General features: G+C 44.3%; 1 long non-coding RNA gene across 1 annotated transcript; it reads right to left on the bottom strand.

The window, feature by feature from the left end:
* Positions 1 to 4,610: 4,610 nt before the first annotated feature.
* Positions 4,611 to 5,136, bottom strand: LOC309332671. Its single transcript, XR_014152292.1, has 2 exons — positions 5,047 to 5,136; positions 4,611 to 4,865 (listed from the first exon to the last, which is right to left on the bottom strand). It is a non-coding gene; the product is annotated as an uncharacterized lncRNA (long non-coding RNA).
* Positions 5,137 to 10,647: the final 5,511 nt, after the last annotated feature.

The raw sequence follows: 10,647 nt of genomic DNA on the forward strand, positions 1-10,647 counted from the left end.
CTCTGCTGGATAAAAATGTGCCTTGGAGCCTCATCAAAGGCTCGAGGTCGTTAAACACGTCAGGAGGCGATTCTGAAGGCTCGGGAAGAAAATGAGCTTTATCAGCTTGGCTGAGCAGAGCTTCCGACACAGAGACTATAGGGTTAGGGTTAGGGTCCTCCTCTCTCTTTTCCCTCCATCTTTAGCCACCGTCCAGTGCCCCCCTCTGATGCATGTTTGTGCCCCCCAGACAGTGCAGGAGTGTGTGCAAACGAAAGGAAATATTTCTCACCTTCTTGATTGATGTACATTGTGTAGGACTAAGAAAAATATACAGAAATCCCCTGCTGCACCTCCGGGGACTTACATTCTCTAGTGGGTGTGCTAGGGAACAAGGGAGAGAGAGAGAAGGAAGGAGACAACAACTGTGAGTAAAGAAGTCACCCACAAGACTCAAGGCTTAGCTGCCCCCCAGTTCAATGAATAATAACAAAATTCCTTTTCCTCTCCTGCCTTCCCAGTGCCCCCTGAGGAGGTGGGAATGGTGTAGTGCACCCCGTGGCCATGTGCAGACCAGCATACCAACTAGTCAGTGTCTCTCCCCTGCCACACACACACACACACACACACACACACACAAGTATGTCAGAGGTGTTCCCTTTCTGACAGACTGAGCGGAATCCAAAGGAGGCGGGAGAACCAGAAATTAGTAGGAATCTGACTCCTTTACACAGTGAAAGTGAGGTAAACTTACCTCGCTCAGGAATGCAGCCTGGCTAATAGAAAAGGGGTCTCCCAAAACCCGAAGTTTGAGCCGTTTAGCTGAAAAGCTCATGACAGGAAAGGGGAGGAAGAAGAGGTGGAGAGTGCCTTGTTTCCACCGGAAAAAAAGAGGCTAGATCCCTCAGCCACTCTACAGCTGGGGGGAGGCAGAGGGCCATTTTGTCACCCCCCCCCAGGTGGTACCCGGGGAGCACCGCCCCCTGTTCGTATGCCCTTGGCTAGATCCGGCAACTGAACTCAATGGACGAATGAGTTAACGAACCTCTGACTCCTGAGCCTTTAATTGCTGAATAAATCTGAAGTAATAAAACTGTCAGAGACTGTTTCTTGTGTGGGAGAGCCTACCAACCGGACAAGGCAGAAGAAGAAGGCAGTTCTCTGGTTCACGTAAGCACCTTCTCTCTCTTTTCCCTCCTCCAGGTCACCTCTGCAGTGAACTCAATGTGCTTTCAGCAAATCCCGTTTTAGCCAGGCAGATAGCCAACTCCATTTGGCCCGGCAGAGCTATGTGCTGTGGCAAGGCTCCATGGCCCAGGTAGCAGCTCCACCAGTGGTGAATAGATGGTGAAGGGGAGGTAAGGACTGTCTTCTCTTAATTCCACCATCACTACTACAGCCACCACCAGGAGGAAGAGGAGGAAGCCTAGAGATTCATCCATCCCACACCTCTCAAAAAAGGAATGATGCAGAGGCTTCCGTCTTGCAGTGTTAGGGAACATGAAGGAGAGGAAGACTATTTTTTGGTGGTGTTGAGTGGGGCACATTGTTTGTTGCCCCCTAACCTGCCACCCAGGGCATGTACCCCCTGTTGCCCATCCACTGCCATTGTCACAGTTTGTAACTGTTGCTGCAACCTTTTCTCTTCATGATGGTTCCCAGAATGGAAGTGTGTGTGTGTGTGTGTGTGTGTGTGTGTGTGTGTGTGTGTGTAAACAAACCAATCAAATCACATTAATTCCAAATTACAGAGCCAAATTTTGAATTTCTATTGGGGGTACCCATATTTCAAGCTCCGAAAGGGATCCGATCATCTTATTGCTGCTGCTTTGATGTTCACAGTTCTGTCCAAATAATGTTCACAATTCTATCCAATCCTCTCTTTGTTGTTTTCCTCATCTCTTCTTGTTGTTTTCATATATTTTTCCTTTCTCTTTGTGACCTCTGATAGTCTCCACAAGTGAGTTGAAAACAAGCATTTTTATAATCCTGTGTGGGTTTTTCCATTCATCCAAGAGTCATATTCAGACGGCAGACGCATTTCATCACTTCCATAGAAAAAACAGTCTTACCGTCTGCTCATTAATCTTCACAGGCCTGTCACTCCCTTCTCGATCTTCTCAGGGGGTTCTGCCAGGAGTCCAATATAATAACAAAGCCATAGCTTCCTCCCCCTTCCCCCTTGATCATCAGTCCTGCAACAAAGCCTGCCAACATGGCGACCCTCTTTTTATAACTGCGTCATTCCAAAGGTCTTTCATTTTTCCAGATCTCCATGAGCCAAGCCTTTGGTTAGTAATACATTTCCACACCGTTTCTTAATCATCCCGCTTATAGTCAATTGTGCAATGGTTCTTCTTGGGGAGGGATTGTTAGGTAATCACATAGAGAAAAAAAGTCCCCCCCTTTCAGTCCCGTTCCAACATACCGACCCTTTGACGTATCTTCTTCTTTATATATTTTCCTGTTGAATCCAGCCCGTCGCTCCACTTCACAGAGGTCACTTCAATTAGCAGTCTTAACTCCCATTCTTCACTCAAAATATATGCATTTGCTTCTCTCTAATTGTTTATTTTGAGCTGCTGCAACCAGGCGCGCTATCAGAGACAGCGTCCGGGAGAGCCATCCCACACAAGTGCTGTGCGCCTAGTGCCCTCACCCCCTTCTTTCAAACTCGGGGGTGATTTATGGCAACCGCAGGTGAGGCAGTGTTTCCCCATTCCCTGGGGTAACAAGGGAGGCTGCATACTCCCATATCAGCCTCTTAATTACCTTGTGTGAGCCAGAGAGACGGTATTGTCGGCCATCTTCCAATGCGCCCCTAGCGGCCCCCGGGAAGTATATATATATTAATTCTCTCCCCCTCCTCAAAAGTTTTTTCTCTCTCTCTTCAACAGATAAACTAATGCACCTAGCATTTAAAAACCTTTTGCACTCATCCTTCTGAAATTTTGCAGGTTTCTTATGTAGTGTTTCCTCTCATATATATAATATTTTCACATGAATTGCTCACAAAACAATAGTGAAGAGTAACCCGATCCCTTTTTGTAACCACACCCAAAGTGCAAAGCCTACCTTGCAGGAAAATCACTGCATCTATCCTTCTGAAATTGGGCAGGATTTATCATCTCAGAAGGGGTTAGCAAGCCTGCAAATTTCATGTGCTTTTGCAATAAAAGAAAAAAATAGCCACAACTGCATTTTTGCTTTGCTTTTCATTTCCCCATGAATAGGAGAGGCACTAAGTTTTGCCTTTCTGAACTGGGATGTGGTATCAGACACTATTTCATTCATTCATTCATTCATTCATTCAGTCAGTCAATTTATGCACTACCTCTCCTCCCAGAAGAACCTAGGGGAGCAAGATATTGAAGAAGCCAAAGACCATCTTGGCTGTGAGTCTTGGAAGACCTGCTCCTGGCCTTGCAGTCCTTTTTTGAAGTGGCCTGGGAGGCTGCTGAACAGAATCTTGGACTAGTGGGTTTTTTGGAGGGTTTCTTACTGCTGATTTTTTATATTTTTATTTTAGATCTTGTGAGTATGTGGAAATGGTTTGGTTTGATTGTATATTTTTTAATGTTCTATTTATTGTTGAAGACTAATTTTGTTATGTTGCAGTTATGTATTTTTTCATGTTGTTAAGCCATCTTCAGCATGGTTTAAACTGGAGAGACAGTATACAAATAAAAATTATGTATGTATGTATGCATTAGACATTCTCCAAAGTACTTAGGACCAAATTAAACTGTTTTCTGAAGTGTTAAATCAGAGTTCGAAACTAAATTGTGCAGTTGGTACATATGCCTATTCTACAATGTGTGGTAAACCTTCCACAAGTTGGAGGGTGATGGGGATGGGGGGGGGAAGGGGGCAGTGCTAATGCTAGCAGTTCAACCCCACTGTTCCCCTTTTGTGTTTTCTTGAGATAAGCTTTTAAATTACAACCCTACAAAATAACCTAACAATAACACAAGAGGAATTGCTCTAAACCCTGTCCTTGTCCAGCTTAGGTGCATTAGACACTATCACCACCCAGCCTGCTATATAAACCACTTTTTATTAGATTTAACAGTGCCAGTGGGGGGGGGGGAGAAATCACGCATATAATTTATTTTTGCATTCCTTTTGCTTTTTATGGGGAAGTGAAATCTGTTTGACAGAGCTTGGATCATTGGTAAATGCACTTATGCACAATAAAACTCAGCCAAGACATGTTGACCACTTTAACTTACTCTAAATAAATGATAGTTGTGATTTATTATTCATATTTAAATAATGGGGACAATATTTAGTTAAGGTTGGAAATGAATAAGTACTGCTAAAGAACAGCATAGGAGACAATTAGGGAGCTGACGAATGTAAGCTTTTCAAGTTGCCTTTTTTAAAAAAAGGAAATGATAAGGGAAGCAATTAATGAATTGATTAACTGCTTTCTTTAAATTAGAAAGGTTAAAAGTAACTTGCTGTTTAACTTTTTGCTGCAAGCCTACAAATGAAACCAGCAATATGCTTGTGGCGATCACACAGGGTCCCCAGACGTTTGACGGTCTATTGATCCCTGTGCCACCACTGTGATCACTTCCCCACTGCCACCAACCCGTTTCTCTCGGGTACACACTGAGTCCAGACAGTTGTTAACATTAAACCAAATAAACAAGTTTATTTTGTAAGCATTAACAAGTTTATGGTTTCAGATAATTTTTCTTGTCAGTTTCTTAACCTTAGTTTCTTTACCGGCCTATACCTTCCTAATACCTTCTGACTGATTATCCCAACTGTTTAACTGACTCCTCTTAACAGATTCTCTCACTCTCTCACATATAACTAGCCCAACCCACAGATTTATCCTCCCTCTCTCTTCTCTAACTCCAGACTGACTTCTTAACCTTAGTTTCTTTACTGGACTATACCTTCCTAATACCTTCTGACTGATTATCTCAACTGCTTGACTGACTCCTCCTAACAGATTCTCTCACTCTCTCACATAAGACTAGCTCAACCCACAGATTTATCTTCCCTCTCTCTTCTCTAACTCCAGACTGACTTCTTAAAAACTCTAACTCTAACTCCTCCCCTTGGGTTCCTATTGGTTTATCATTTTACACTTAGTTAACCCTTTCCTTATGACCCAGTATGATGTCACACACCTAGGAGGGCAAACGCCACAATGCTTACTAAATGATACTCTGCAGTTACATTACTATGATGGTCCATGATTTCTGCCCTAATTTCTGTCTGTTGTCTCAGTCTATGTAGGCCTTGAAAGTGATAACAACCTCACTGAACTGAGATTAGGTCCCAGCCACAAACCACGAGACATCCATTCAAGTCCATGGCATCCCACAACAGGTTTGTGGTTTTTTTTACATCAAACTAAATTACCATATTTTTCCACGTATAAGATGGAAACCACCTATCAGCTGCCCGATCACCACCAGCGGTCGCCAATCAAACTCCTGCTTGCTGTGGCAAGGGCAGCTGTCTCTTGGCTGCCGCAGCGGAATTGAGGGGGCTAATGGTGGTGATTGGGCAGCTGCGGCTCGAGCAGTTGTGTGCTGTGTTCTGGCAGGTGAGCAATTTTTGGCATCCCCCCCCCAATCAAGCAGCAAATGCTGAAAATCACTCAGCTGCTGGAATGAAGCACAAGCCCGAGACTGGAAGCGGCAATTGTAAGCGATGCGAGCAGTTGTGTGCTGCGTTCTGGCAAGTGAGCGATGTTCGGCATTCGAGCCAGTGTGGCGTAGTGGTTAAGAGCGGTAGTCTCGTAATCTGGGGAACCGGGTTCACGTCCCCGCTCCTCCACATGCAGCTGCTGGGTGACCTTGGGCTAGTCACACTTCTTTGAAGTCTCTCAGCCCCACTCACCTCACAGAGTGTTTGTTGTGGGGGAGGAAGGGAAAGGAGAATGTTAGCCGCTTTGAGACTCCTGAAGGGGAGTGAAAGGCTGGATATCAAATCCAAACTCTTCTTCTCTTCTTCTTCACCCCCCCCCCAATAATCCTCCCCCAAAATTCAATCCTGCCTATTTTCTAAATTTTGAGGCCCCCAAAATAGGGGTCGTCTTATACATGGGGGCGTCCTATAGAAGGAAAAGTACAGTACTTCTTCTCCAGGAAAAATAAAGGATGACTCTTTGTCCAGAAGGGCTCTTTACAAAGATTGCAATTTCTGCTTTTCAAAAAAAAAACCACCAAACCCTACACACATCCTAGATAGTAATAAAACACCAAACAACCTTTTTTCAGTGTTATACAGACTGACACTGTGCTCACATATACTCCTGCTCAATCTCATTACCTCCAGTAAATAGTGTGCATACTGTCTGCTGAGTGTTTTGCTTTGAATCATGAATTCCATCACAGGGTCTCACTCTGAAAGATATATATCATAAGTCATCTCTTGCATAAGATATGGAAAGGCTTCTGTGGCAGCATCGTCCCCTCACTCAGCAAGTTCAGTTTAACCAATTCTCTGCTCACCACTTTGCTGCAACTTTCAAGGGGTTCCTGGGTAGTACTTGGGAAATAAAGAAACAACAATGTCTCATATGCCTTTTCACTTACTGGAAACACTTCATAACTACCAGCAATCACAGCAACTACTCAACATGACTTGCAGCATTCTTGAATAGTGTTCCTGGTCAGGCAAACCTTTCTTTCCTGGATAGGGTGACTTATTTAGCCCTCTTCAGGCATTTCTCTGCCCACATTAGCAATCAGATGGAGAAAGGAGAGCCTTTGCACAGCTGTTATGCCTTGTGATACCACTGTACTAGTGCTGCCTATGGCCACATACACAGGTACATTTAAAGTGCTATGATAACAATATGAACAGCCACGTCTTCCTTCAAATTCTGGGAGCTGTCCAGGGTGCTGAAAGTTGTGAGGAGACCCCTATTCCTCTCACAGAGCTACCAAGTCCAGAGTAGTTTAACTATCAGTCCTTCTTCCCAGGGAGCTCTGGGAACTGTGGCTCCATGAGGGGCATAAGGGTTTCCCAACAACTCTGAATGCCAGTTGCCGAGATCTGAATTGGGCACAGTGCTGCAACACTTATGACCTGCTTGTGGGCTTCCTATAAGCACCTGCCTAGCCTAGATGGTGCTGGAGGAGACTTTTGAGAGTCCCATGGCCTGCAAGAAGATCAAACCTATCCATTCTTAAGGAAATCAGCCCTGAGTGCTCACTGGAAGGACAGATCCTGAAGCTGAGGCTCCAGTACTTTGGCTACCTCATGAGAAGAGAAGACTCCCTGGAAAAGACCATTTTGTTGGGAAAGATTGAGGGCACAAGGAGAAGGGGATGACAGAGGATGAGATGGTTGGATAGTGTTCTCGAAGCTACAACATGAGTTTGACCAAACTGCGGGAGGCAGTGGAAGACAGGAGTGCCTGGCGTGCTCTGGTCCATGGGGTCACGAAGAGTCAGACATGACTAAACGACTAAACAACAACAACAACAACAAAGCCTAGATGGGTATTTGGCTCACTCTCCAAAAGGATATTCTTATCTTCTTAGATCTGCATCACTAACATGCTTTATTACCAAATGCTAGAACTGCCTGATGACTTAAACTTGCCTGAAAATAAAGTGAGACTATATGGTTTAAAGGCAGGGTTGTCATGCTGTTGCACATCTTCAGATGTTGAGAAAGACAGTGGCTACCACTTTAAGCCCCATGGCTCTGGGTAGGTGAAAATCAGGGCTCAGGTTAACCCCAAAGGGAGTCTATATCTTATCCCTAGGTCTCACAGCTGGAGAGGTATGTGAGAATCACCTCCAAGATGCCTCCAAGTGCTCATCATCTTTTGACACATAGTTGTGACTAGAATCATAGAAACATAGAGTTGGAAGGGACCATAAGGATCATCTAGTCCAATTCAATGAAGGAATCTCAGCTAAAGCATCCATGAGAGATGGCCACCCAACCTCTGCTTAGAAACCTCCAAGGATGGAGAGTCCACAACCTCCAAAGGGACAAACATAACTCCTTTTCTACATGGGTCTTCCAGTACTAACTGTTAGGATATAGTTCTGTTCCACCTTAAAAGGAACAGGCATGACTGTTGTGTGTCACATGCCTGTTTACTTCCAGCAAAGGCTTGCTGGGAACTTTCGTTTGTATATTGCTTTTGCTGTTATTGCCGTTTTGCTTGGACACGAAGGGAAGCAGACATGTTTTTCCTTTGTTCCTGAACTATGCTGAATAAACGCCTGTAAATAATGCTTTCATGTCTCTGTCTGACACTTCCGTTGTGAAGATTTATTCACTCTGCTGATAAGAGCGTGCTCAGCTTCTGAACGTTTCAGAGGCTCGAGTTGCTGATTGATGCTGTTCCGAGAACCAGAGTTCACCCGGCTTTGGTCATGATGTTGCCTTCTTTCCATCTTTTATGCTATTTAGATATCTCTAATCCCATTATCCCCAAGAGAAAGAAGGTTCCTTTTTCCCTATGTGGTGGGCCTGTAAGAAGGCAAAAGCCTACTGGGAAATGATATATAATGAGTTGAAAAAAATGTTTAAGATAACCTTTCTGAAGAAACCAGCTGCCACATATTGTGAAAGGGTCTGGTTTGGGAAAACGTGGGCTTAAATAGCTTTCCAAGCTCCAACCCCCTGGCATTGTTGGCAAAACATGTGTCAACATGTTAGGTCAGACATAGTGGATGCTTCCATCTAGGGCACACAGAAGCAAGACAACTCTCTCCCACAGAAGCAAGACAACTCTGGCAGCAATTACTCTGGAGCTTAGTCACTCAGTGTCAGCTTCCCAGTCTGCTGTTGCCGAGTCTGAGGTACTCCCCTTCCTCCTCCCACTTTTAAAGCCCCACTTACACTTCCTTTCCTGTTCACGCCTTTCATTAATCTTTGCGAGCCTACGCACCTGGGGATGGGCAATTCCCGGTAGCTCTCCCTCTGAGTATGAGCTACAGATGTCAGTCTGCATCTTCTCCCTTGAACTCCCCCCTCCCTTCTCCATGTTCTTGGCACTCCAGGCCTCTACTGCAAATTGGCTGCTCCTCCCCGCTTCCACATTCCTGCCTAATTACCTCCACCCGTCTCCACACTCTCCCCCCCTGTCAGCAATGGAATGCAGCTGACACACTATTTGTAGCGGACAGACGAACCCACATGATCAGTCTGAGACTTTGGAAGTTCACCAATGAAGGAAGATGGACAATTTGAAGCAGCACCCAACACTGAGCCCTCTGAGCATGACCTAGAAGTGGAGGTTTGAGTAATTCAGTTTTAAAGAAATGTTTTTATGTGAATGTTGTCAAACATAGGCAGCAATCTTTCTGTTTTACAAGTTGTCAGCAGTAAAAGATAATAATTCTTCTTTCCAAAACATTTATTATCCTCATTCCATTTATAAAACAGGAATTATCACCATGAAACAAGAAGACAGGTCTTCTCATGGCACTGATGTACACGAATATTCACTTCATTCATTATTTGGGCTGAACTCCGATGCACGTTTTCCTGGCAAATCACTGGCAAATCATGATTATGGAGGGTCTCAGGGAGCTTCACTTCTCATGTGGAGCTTGCTGTTGTGTTGCTGACTGAAGGAATACTGTGTAAAAAGCGCAAACAGAGCATTAATCAATCACTATAATAAAAAAAATGAGATGTTTGCGTATCAAGCTTGGTGTGTACACCAATGGTGGCATTAATGACCAAAATTATGTGCATGCCAAAGTAGAAGCGACTCCCATTGAAGTTAGTGTCCCTGTATACATGCATAGAATTATGCTTGAAGTTCCATTGATTTCAATCAGTCTTAGGGTTTTCTTTGGATGGTGTCAATTACATCTAAATTTTATGTCAACATCCCTATGTTTTTTGTTAAAAATAAATAAAGCAAAGCCAAAGTGTGTCTTAAGGGACGCAGGTGGTGCTGTGGATTAAACCACAGAGCCTAGGACTTGCCGATCAGAAGGTCGGCGGTTCGAATCCCCGCAACGGGGTGAGCTCCCGTTGCTCGGTCCCTGCTCCTGCCAACCTAGCAGTTCGAAAGCACACCAGTGCAAGTAGATAAATAGGTACCACTCCAGTGGGAAGGCAAACGACATTTCTGTGCGCTGCTCTGGTTCACCAGAAGTGGCTTAGTCATGCTGGCCACATGACCCGGAAGCTGTACGCCGGCTCCTTCGGCCAATAAAGCAAGATGAGTGCCGCAACCCCAGAGTCGGCCATGACTGGACCTAATGGTCAGGGGTCCCTTTACCTTTACGTGTGTCTAAAAATGTTGGCATTTCATGCTCTTTGTATAAAATCATGTCTACGTAAGTGCCACTACATAATAATTTGATTTTAAGAGTTAAGTTGAACCCAGTGAAAAGATAATGGCTATCTCTATCTTTTCAAGAATTCAGCCACATTTTTCCTTACTTTGGTGCTCAACAGCCTTGAATGAAACTCGGGCAATGAAGCTTTGTATATTTTCATTTCTTTCTTTTTTAAAAAAAGAACTTGAAAGATTGTTAGCTTCGGCACATGGTGCAGATATTTGGCTTGTCTTCCTATGTTTGCACAGCTGTGCATCATCCCTTTAGTCACCCCATTGTTCTTCTTACTTGTTTTATTTCTGCAACATTTTCATAAATCAATGTATCAGAGTCACTTTCAGAAGACTTATGTGCTCTACCATCAAGCTCAAGGACC

This window comes from Podarcis erhardii, assembly GCF_964252035.2.
Source record: "Podarcis erhardii genome assembly, chromosome: 17".
In the NCBI taxonomy this organism is placed as follows: Eukaryota; Metazoa; Chordata; class Lepidosauria; order Squamata; family Lacertidae; genus Podarcis; species Podarcis erhardii.